Raw genomic sequence first — 10,000 nt, 5'->3', positions numbered from 1 at the left:
GAGAGAGAGAGAGAGAGAAATTACATGCATACTTGACATGTAACAATGTTGTCGACCAGTTTTCCTCTCTCTCTCTCTCTCTCTCTCTCTCTCTCTCTCTCTCTCTCTCTCTCTCTCTCTCTCTCTCTCTCTCTCTCTCTCTCTCTCTCTCTCCTTCCCTTTTATATTTTTTATACTGCATCACATTACTTCCCTTACACACACACACACACACACACACACACACACACACACACACACACACACACACACACACACACACACACACACACACACACACACACACACACACACACACACACACACACACACACACACACACACACACACACACACATACCGTAATAGAATATCTGCGCTGTAAGAATTACATAAAAATCTTTCCGCTTTTTTTCCCGCATAAGTCACGCGCGTAAACAGTGATGTAATATTTGACAGTGCTGGAGAGAGTAGAAGTAGTAGTAGTAGTAGTAGTAGTAGTAGTAGTAGTAGTAGTAGTAGTAGTAGTAGTAGTAGTAGTAGCAGCAGCAGCAATAGTTTGATTTCAGATCGTCCTTTTAAGAGACTGGCAACTTCAGTGAGCCTTTTTTTTCCACTTTTATTGTCAGGTTCCCTGTTAGATAAAAAAAAAAGTAGCAGTAGTAGTAGTAGTAGTAGTAGTAGTAGTAGTAGTAGTAGTAGTAGTAGTAGTAGCAGTTGTAGTAGTAGTAGTGGAGGTAATAGGTATAAGCACATTAACATTATCAACAGCAAAATGACTGTAAGGAAGGACTAAGAAAGAGAGGTACAAGAATAGGATGCTTGTAAGGAAAACATATGACCACACGTGTGAAGGAATGAAGGCGGTTTGAGGAAGCGACGTAGATAAAGAATAATGGGGAATAAGACCTGCCTCAAGTGACGGGAATAGCGCCATCAAGCCCACCAGAACATAATGTATGGAAGAATGAAACTGAACAAACACATCGAGGAATGAAGGTGGCGTGCGGAACAGACAGAGATAAAGGATAATGAGAAATAACAAGTCAATGCAGTGAAGGCTAAGGTGCTATCACTCTCCTGTCACAAGCTAAATACTGACTTGGCGAGGCGCAGAAGAGTGGAAGAGAGAGTTGCAGTCATTGGTGCCACTGATGCTTCTTATGGTGTTATGGGGGGCCTTGTACAACCCTGGACGCCTTCACGATGCCGCCCTTTACTACTGCGCTTTGATGGCCTTATGTTGCCCTGCGTCTCTGTGCGTCTTCAATGTTCTTAACTCTTCTTTCTGTCCGCACCTCCACTACTTTCAAAAGGCTCTTGTTGAAGTTACACGGGTTTTTAAAGGTGTTTTTACGGTTCTAGTGAGAGATTAACAAGATTTTTTTTTATTATTAACAGGAGAAACACTCTCTCTTGGGAACCGGGCTAATAATTTCTGTGGCCCTTGAAAATAGTTGTGGTGAAGGAGCGTGGTGTTTCTGTAGGTGAGCCTTAGTGCGCGTCGCTAGAGAGTTGGTGTCAGAGGATGTTTACATGATGGTGGATCAAAAGATGTTTTTTTGAAGTGTGATAAATAGTCACCTCTCTCTATATTTACTTGTTTTTCCGTGATTTTTTTTTTTTTTCTCTCGTCATCGCTTCCAATTAGTTCAGTCAGCTTCTTTCTTTGTTGTTGTTGTTGTTGTTGTTGTTGTTGTTGTTGTTGTTGTTATTATTCTCTTCTTCTTCTTCTTCTTCTTCTTCTTCTTCTTCTTATTATTATTATTATTATTATTATTATTATTATTATTATTATTATTATTATTATTATTATTGTTATTATTATTATTATTATTATTATTATTATTATTATTATTATTATTATTATTATTATTATTATTATCATCACTGTCATCATCGTCATCGTCATTATTATCATCACTGTCATCATCGTCATCGTCATCAGTGACATAACAGGAAGTAAACGACTCTTAATTATGCAGTATGTAGGAATTATCAGTCTCGCGTTGTGCAAGGACAGCCTGGCCACACGCTCCTCGGCTCCCTGGTAGAATAACGTCCCTCTGCGCATCATAAAACACTAATAAAACGCTGGAACGAGAGAACAGGGAACCCTTTTCTCTGTACGTACTTTCATTCGTACATTGAGACAAGCTCCCCTATCGTGACCTGGGTGTTGCCTATTTCTTTAACGGCCGTGACCCAAGAAACACCAAGAGGAGATGGAACAAGAAAGAAAGAAAACTAACCCAGGATAACATAATCTAACCTAACATATAATACTAGAGTGGAAGAAGGAAGAAATTAGAGGGAATAAGAAGCACAACAAACCTTACTGTGATATGGAACAACTCACAGCCCTGGACACTGGAAAATATTTACAAGGATGTACAAGAAGGGAAACTTTAAAAGAATAGATTTTTCACTTCGTAACGAGCATATTGAGTAATCTTTAGAGGCGGTGGCAGGAAAAAATAAATAAATCAAACAAAAAAGGAGTGGTGTGTCTTGTATCATTGAGGTGTTAAAGCCAAGCGGAACCTCAGTTTGGTACACGAAGAGGTAAAAAATAACCAACATATCAACACCAATGAATCTTTTCGTGGTGGAGTACACGAAATGACACTTCTTCTTTGCCCAGTGCTTCTTCATCGCACTCTAACCAATTATTAACACTTTTATACCCTCGTAATAATACTAAGTCACGAACACAGGTGCGCGGCCTCCCAGCTCCGGATATCACGCAACGCCCGCATCACGCACGCTGCTCCGCTGAGACAAAAAGTTACCGCTGCATTTAGGACGAAAGAAGCATTATGGTGATGATAAGGATTCACGCCATTCTAACGTATACTCGCTCCTGTTTCATATTCAGAGAGAGTGAGAGAGAGAGAGTCTTTAAGAAGGCACGTTGGAGAAGGTTGACGTACCGTGGCGACCCTTAACATGACCAGCCGCAAGATGATGATAGGTTAGACTGAAGGGAAATATCTTAAGGGTTATTTTAGATGAGATTTCCCTGGAATTTCCTTGGGTAATTTACACAGAAGCCCCTTGACATTTGAGCAGGAAACCAGTGACTTGAATACCCCACAAATGTCTCCCTCTCAACTCCCCCATCCTAAAATTCCCACTTAAATATTGTGCCCTTGACATTTTTTTATTCCCTGTAGCTCATGCATTATGCTCAGTGGCCTTTCCCTTATACACGCAACCCAGAAGAACTTAATTAACCCCCAGCAGCGGTCATTACAGCTGTGGGTGGAGAGATAATGGCGCGAGGCTGTGTGGGAGCGGCCGCCGTGCCCTGGGTACGAGTATATATGGGCACCCTGTTTCCTGAAGGCGATCGTTACTCTTTCACAGGGAAGGCTGAGCGCGAGGCAGGCGGTGGGAAATAAACCTGTAAACTGTGCAGAGAGAGAGAGATAGGGGGGGAAACAGACAGATAGGCAGACGGAGAGGGAGAAATACACATAGGCTGAAACAGAGAGGGGAGGAAGCAGACAGATAAAAAAGACGGTTACACACATATATACAGACAGACAGACAATGTTTTTTTTTATTTTTTATATGCGATACTTAATTAACTTGAATAATTCGGACGAGGAAATCAAAGAAAGCTATTTTAATTCCTTTCACTCCGCGTGCTAAGTCGACCGTGGTTTAAATCAATGGGGAGATTTTCCACGTATTTAAATCTTCCGACGTCTGCTTTTTTCCTCTGAATTGATGTGCATTTAACAGTTAATAACTCTGATTGACTTCCTGCATAATCTTTTTTTTTTTTTTTTTTTTTTTTTTTTTTTTTTTTTGTGTGTGTGTGTGTGTGTGTGTGTATATGTGTGTGTATGTGTGTGTGTGTGTGTGTGTGGGAGGAAGGCGGTTCTTGTTGCTCACGCGATGTCTAATTCCAGTCACAGCCAAGGTGCGAGGTTTGTTATCCTTACGTGCCGTGGATTCTCTGACGTGTTGGGGTGGAAGTCAGTGATGCTTCCCGTTGCCTTCGTCTCTTCATCCGCAAATATGTTAGTTCTGAATTTACGTGGTAACTTGCATCTCTCTTGTTTAAATGTTCTCTTCGCCAAAGCTCACAGTACAAGCGGCCATATTCTCTCCCTCTTTTCTACCACTGCTACTATCACTACCACTGATAACATACATGTACTATCACCCCCTCCATCATACGCTCTCCTCTAATCATCAGATACGTGTAAGCCTTCTCTCAAGAGCCGCCACGCGATAAGGATAGCAGAGGGAGAGAGAGAGAGAGAGAGAGAGAGAGAGGAGAGAGAGAGAGAGAGAGAGAGAGAGAGAGAGAGAGAGAGAGAGAGAGAGAGAGAGAGAGAGAGAGGTGAATTTCAAGTGGTAAGAGGAGAACCAAGAGGAGGAGAGGAGCTAAGATGAGAGAAAGGAAGCGGCAGAGGAGGAGGAGGAGGAGGAGGAAGACCACCCTACAGGACATGGAGATTAATTCACTTGCAGCATCTCAGTTTACATCATTATACGTTTATAAGTGCGTCCTCCTCCTCCTCCTCCTCCTCCTCCTCCTCCTCCTCCTCCTCCTCCTCCTCCTCCTCCTCTAAGTATTTTTTTTTTGCCTCGTATTTTACTCTTCCTCTTTTTTTTTAGAGTCGTTGTTGACTTGTCTAGTTTATTCTACCTCACATTTCATTTTTTTATTGTTATTTTTGTAGTTACACTTTGTAAATTTATGAATTATTACGTAGAGGCACTATGGGAACCTGAGAGAGAGAGAGAGAGAGAGAGAGAGAGAGAGAGAGAGAGAGAGAGAGAGAGAGAGAGAGAGAGAGAGAGAGAGAGAGAGAGAGATACGGTTTCCAAGATAGTGCTAACATTTTCCGCCAGGTGTTGACCTAGATAGCGTATCAGGTGAGGAGGCGGGGAGGGCGTATGGGGCTGGGATGTGTGGGGATGGAGAGGGGGGAAGGGCATAAGAGGTGGATGGGCTGGTGGCAGGTGGAGCAGCTTTCGGTGGAGTAAAAAAAAAAAGGAAACAGCGACATACATACATACAGACATACAGACAGACATACTGAAGTACATACATATGCGTACATACACACATATGATATCAGTCTATTAGTCTTGTTCTTTCGTTGTTGTTGTTGTTGTTGTTGTTGTTGTTGCTGTTGTTCTATTTTAGTTCTTCCTCTTTTCCTTTTTTTATTATTCTTTTCAAGGCATACAAACTCATTTCACATAATGGATCTTATTTTTTTTGTTTCTAATGTTCCTTTGATTTTCCATTCTACTTTCCCTGCTGTATTATTGTTTATATGCAATTTTTCATATCTTATTACTTATTTGTTATCGTTCCTTCACTGAAAACTTTATAGAGCGTCTGTTATACTTTTCACGTGCTATAATATTTTTCTTTCCTTTTCCTTGTTGATGGCACTGACGCGATGTTTCTCTTCCCTTCAGCTTATAATGTTTAGAGTGAGGAGGAATCTTCGCCTTTACTATCCTGCGTCTCTTACTTAACACATCGGATAGTGAATCTTGCCACACACAGCCACGGAAGCACCAGCGTGTTTGCTAATTTTTATTTTTCCCTTTTGTATTAATTCGTGCGTTCATTGCTGCTGACTTGACCTAACCTAGCGTAATCTAATCCTCCTCTCCCCTTTCCTATACACAAATATGGAGCAACACTTAAGTGGGAGAAAAAGAGAGAGAGAGGTGTAGTGGGTAACTGGGAGAAAATAAGAAGCTGTGAATCTGGGATGAGTAGGAGGAGAAAGAGTGAGAGAATAAGAAAAAGAGAAGAAAGGGAGGTGAAGGAAGGGAGTAAAAATGATGAGGCACCTTGGCACCCTAACTGACTGGCATAGTGTCGCATGTTCTTGGCTTGGTGCACAGTGTGGAGCTCCAAGACTGCATAGTGAGCGCCCAGGAGCAATGCCTTCACGAGACTGGCGAGGTGGACTGACTGAGAGGGCGGCTGGGAGAGATAAACAAATAGTGGAGGGACTCTGAGCACACACACACACACACACACACACTTAAATGAACGAGGAAGGAGAAATTAATGGCTATGAGGACTAAGTTTTTATCCCCTCTACTTTGTGTGTGTGTGTGTGTGTGTGTGTGTGTGTGTGTGTGTGTGTGTGTGTGTGTGTGTGTGTGTGTCCGTTAAGCAGGGCCATGAATCCCTAATGAACCAGCAGGCAGACAGATGGCCATACACTCGCGGTTACATAATCCTGAGGTAACTGGCGGCGAGAGGATGGATGGGGGCGCGGCAATTAGTTTGACAGGAGAAGGGTTATACTGAGGGGAGGGCGGGGAGGCGGGTTGGCTGGCTGCTGTGTGGCATGTGGTGACGCGACCAGATGTATGCACGATGGATGAAGCACAGCAAGGATTGATCTACTACCCGCCTGGCTGATTGATTGGTAGTGAAGGGTTGTATGCACGAGGTTGGCTTTGATTTTTAACGTTAACAGCTTGTAGGAAATAATTACATGCGACGAATAAGCATCAGCATACATGTTGTCCCTTACGTTGTTGTTTGTGATACGCCACACTAATCCATTATAACAGATATAGGATAGTATAAATGTTGCGGGGAGAAGAATAAATGCGAGGAACATACAGCATCATACATGTTGTCCCTTACGGTGTTGTTTGTGTTACGCTACAATAATGCAAAAAGAACAGATACAGGATAGTATAGGATATATATGAATCTGACTATCCATTTCACCATATATCTTTATTTACACGTATTATATGGTCACAACTGGGGATTACTACCTGCCATTACACACTCACCAATCTAACAACGAAAGAGTAACATACCCATCTGTGTCTCTCTTAACTAGACTTAGTGATGGTAACATATTGCCGTATGTCAGCTAGGGGGAAGGTGAAGTAATAGTAGTAATAACAGCAGAAGGTAAAATACATAATACCAGTAGCAACAGAAGCCCCAATCGTATTATCAGCGGTTGTGTAGTGTGGTGGGGGAGCAATCTGGGGCGTATCGCTGAGGGTTTCCTAACTGTGTGTCCTGCGGTGATAAATTGACCCGTAAAAGGTGTCATCAAGGAAGCTTATGAGGCAGAGGGAGCAGTGAAAAGACTCTGGTTTAGGAGGGACGGTTGAGAGTGCCAAGGAGGAGGAGGGAGAGGGGTATAGGGAGAAGAGGAGCAGGAGGTAGAAAAACAAGTTGAGTAGGAAATAAGGGAGGAGGAAGAAAGAGATTAGAAGAAACATTTACCCTTCACATCCTTCTGCTTCCTTGAGATTAAGCATTTGTGAGTGTAATGATGGGGAGAAGATGAAAAAAATGCATGGATGTGTTGGACTTAATTTTGAGTTATTCCTTTGGTAGATTAAGCTTTTAAGGTCATTGTAAGGACCCGCTACGATATGAGAGGCGCCTTTGTCTTCTTGTTAGTGTCTGTATGTGTGTGTGTGTAAAGAGACGGGGTAGAGCAGGGCAGACCAGGGTAGGGTTGGGTAGGGTTGGGTAGGGTAGAAGCTAAGAGGCTGTCACCTTAACATGACATCTTTTTAACACACACACACACACACACACACACACACACACACACACACACACACACACACACACACACACACACACACACACACACACACACACACACACACACACACACACACACACACACACACACACACACACACACACACACACACACACCATATTCATATTCTCACACACCACCGCTCCTCGATTTTATTTTATTTTATTTATTTTGTTCTATTTATGGTGCTTACTTTTTGTCTTTGTGTGTGTGTGTGTGTGTGTGTGTGTGTGTGTGTGTGTGTGTGTGTGTGTGTGTGTGTGTGTGTGTGTGTGTTGTGTTGTGTTGTGTGTTGTGTAATATAGCTTTTTTCTTTTTAATTTTTCTTTTCCTATTAAATCTACAAGTACTATTACAATTACTACTACTACTACTACTACTACTACTACTACTACTACTACTACTACTACTACTACTACTACTACTACTACTACTACCACCAGCACCATTTTATTAATTTCTATTGCCACTGTTTTGATATTGTTTTTAGTTAATATATATGTATATTTTTTTTTTATCTTCATTTTTCATTTGACTTTTTAACCACACTGTACAAGGGGCCAATAAGCCAGTCAGTCAATATCCACAACAACAACAATGGCTGGCCGTTTCGTGATGACGCAGGTTTCACTAAAGCGAGGCAACTTTCACAATAACGAAGCGAAGTGTCAATTTAACAAGATAACATCGCTGATAAATTATTCTTATAACTAATCTTCCACCACTTAAGTTTGGAGAGCCCTTCACTCATCGCCACAATCCACAGCAACACTATCTAATCACTAATTCATTCTTCTATTCTGAGCAATGCAGTGGCCACAAACGACATCAGCGCCTTGTTTCAATAAGAGTAGGCAGATAACGCTACCATGATCGAGATAAGATAATGGAGGTTGAGCAAATGATTGAAGACCCTTGTACTTTAGATCAACAGTGTAAGAGTGGTCACCAGTACGTGCGGAGTGAAAATTTACGAGTGGGGGCGAGGAGAACAAAGTCTCGCCTCCATCGTAATTATTGATTGGCAGTGAACGAGTACAAAGGAGTGTTCTGAGGGCAGCAGTACCTAATGCAACATTCGGGTGCTTAACAACCTAACTCTCTCTCTCTCTCTCTCTCTCTCTCTCTCTCTCTCTCTCTCTCTCTCTCTCTCTCTCTCTCTCTCTCTCTCTCTCTCTCTCTCTCTCTCTCTCTCTCTCTCTCTCTCTCTCTCATATTGCGTGGTGCAACTCTGGTCTTATAATTACTAAAGGAAAGAGGAAGAAGGAGGAGGAGGAATAGGAGGAGGAAGAGGAGGTATATAAGAAAAGAACAATTCAGGGAGGAAGAGAGGAAGGAGGAGGAGGAGGAGAAAGAGGATGATTTATTCCTAATCTTCATCCTCCTTACTTTCCTTTTATTTACCTATCTACTTATCACCTATCTCTCTATCTATCTACATTTAATCTTTCTACATATCTATCTATTTATCCATATTGAGAAAGGATGGTTTCTCCTGTCACCACAACGCAAATACTTCTCTATAAGCACCACACTACCACCACCACCACCACCACAACCTTATGCCTTACCACATCACCTACCACCATCCTTTTCTCTCCTCTTCCGTCCCTAACACGCTCAACATGCTGTACTAATGCACACATATCCGCCCTTCTCTCTCTTCAGCACCTTTCTTTCTCCTCCTTGCAGTCTTTGAGCGTCAAAATCAGGGCTGGTTTCAGGCTCCGTCCAGCTGGGGCCATAACCTCTTGGCTTCATAACTGTCTGTGTGGGTGGCGCTTGCTAAGGGGCCACCACCATCCTCCTCCTCCTCCTCCTCCTCCTCCTCCTCCTCCTCCTCCTCCTCCTCCTCCTCCTCCTCCTCCTTCCTGTTTTCGTCTAGTTTCTCTCTCCGTCTCTTTCATTTTCTTCATCGCCTTGTTGTGCCTTCTCTTCCATTTTCTTAATTTTGTCTTGTTGTGATGATTCTTTTCTTTTCCTTTTTCTTGTTTTCCTTGTTCTTTTCTTTCTCCGTGTTCTTGTTTTTTTTTTTTGTTATTTGTTATTTATCTGTGTCGTTGCTATTTTTTTCTTCTCTTTTCTCTCTTTCCCTCTCTTTCCCTCTCCTCCTCCTCTTCCTCCTCCTCCTCCTCCTCCTCCTCCTCCTCCTCCTCCTCCTCCTCCTCCTCCTCCTCCTCCTCCTCCTCCTCCTCCTCTCCTCTTCCATCTTCGTACAATCCTGCATGTTGGTTTTTAACTTGATCTCTTCTTCAGTTCTTCATGTCTTTCTATCTTTCTTTTTTACCTTTTATCTCTGGTTTGCGATTCATCATCATCACCACCACCATTATTATTATTATTATTATTATTATTATTATTATTATTATTATTATTATCATTAAGCTTTGTCACAGGATGTATTCTCTTTTCTAATAATTACTAACATAACATTCATT

General features: G+C 42.1%; 2 protein-coding genes across 10 annotated transcripts in view; one reads left to right on the top strand and one right to left on the bottom strand.

Annotated features, from left to right (window-relative positions):
• The window catches only part of LOC135111167 (beta-1,3-galactosyltransferase 5-like), a 77,744-nt gene that overhangs the window by 34,102 nt on the left and 33,642 nt on the right, over positions 1-10,000 (top strand). For 2 of the 4 annotated variants that reach the window (XM_064024218.1, XM_064024225.1), the window contains exon 1: positions 8,489-8,644. The exons of the other annotated variants lie outside the window; for them this stretch is intronic. The gene's annotated coding sequence lies outside the window, so the exon portion shown is untranslated. Of the gene's footprint in view, positions 1-8,488; positions 8,645-10,000 lie in introns of those variants that run through there. 4 annotated transcript variants of the gene reach the window in all.
• The window catches only part of LOC135111166 (protein amalgam-like), a 61,712-nt gene that overhangs the window by 42,557 nt on the left and 9,155 nt on the right, over positions 1-10,000 (bottom strand). The gene's annotated exons all lie outside the window — the stretch shown is intronic.

This window comes from Scylla paramamosain, chromosome 21 (assembly GCF_035594125.1).
Source record: "Scylla paramamosain isolate STU-SP2022 chromosome 21, ASM3559412v1, whole genome shotgun sequence".
Taxonomy (NCBI): Eukaryota; Metazoa; Arthropoda; class Malacostraca; order Decapoda; family Portunidae; genus Scylla; species Scylla paramamosain.
Note: the sequence above shows the minus strand (reverse complement) of the source record. Positions and strands in the feature narration are given on the sequence as shown.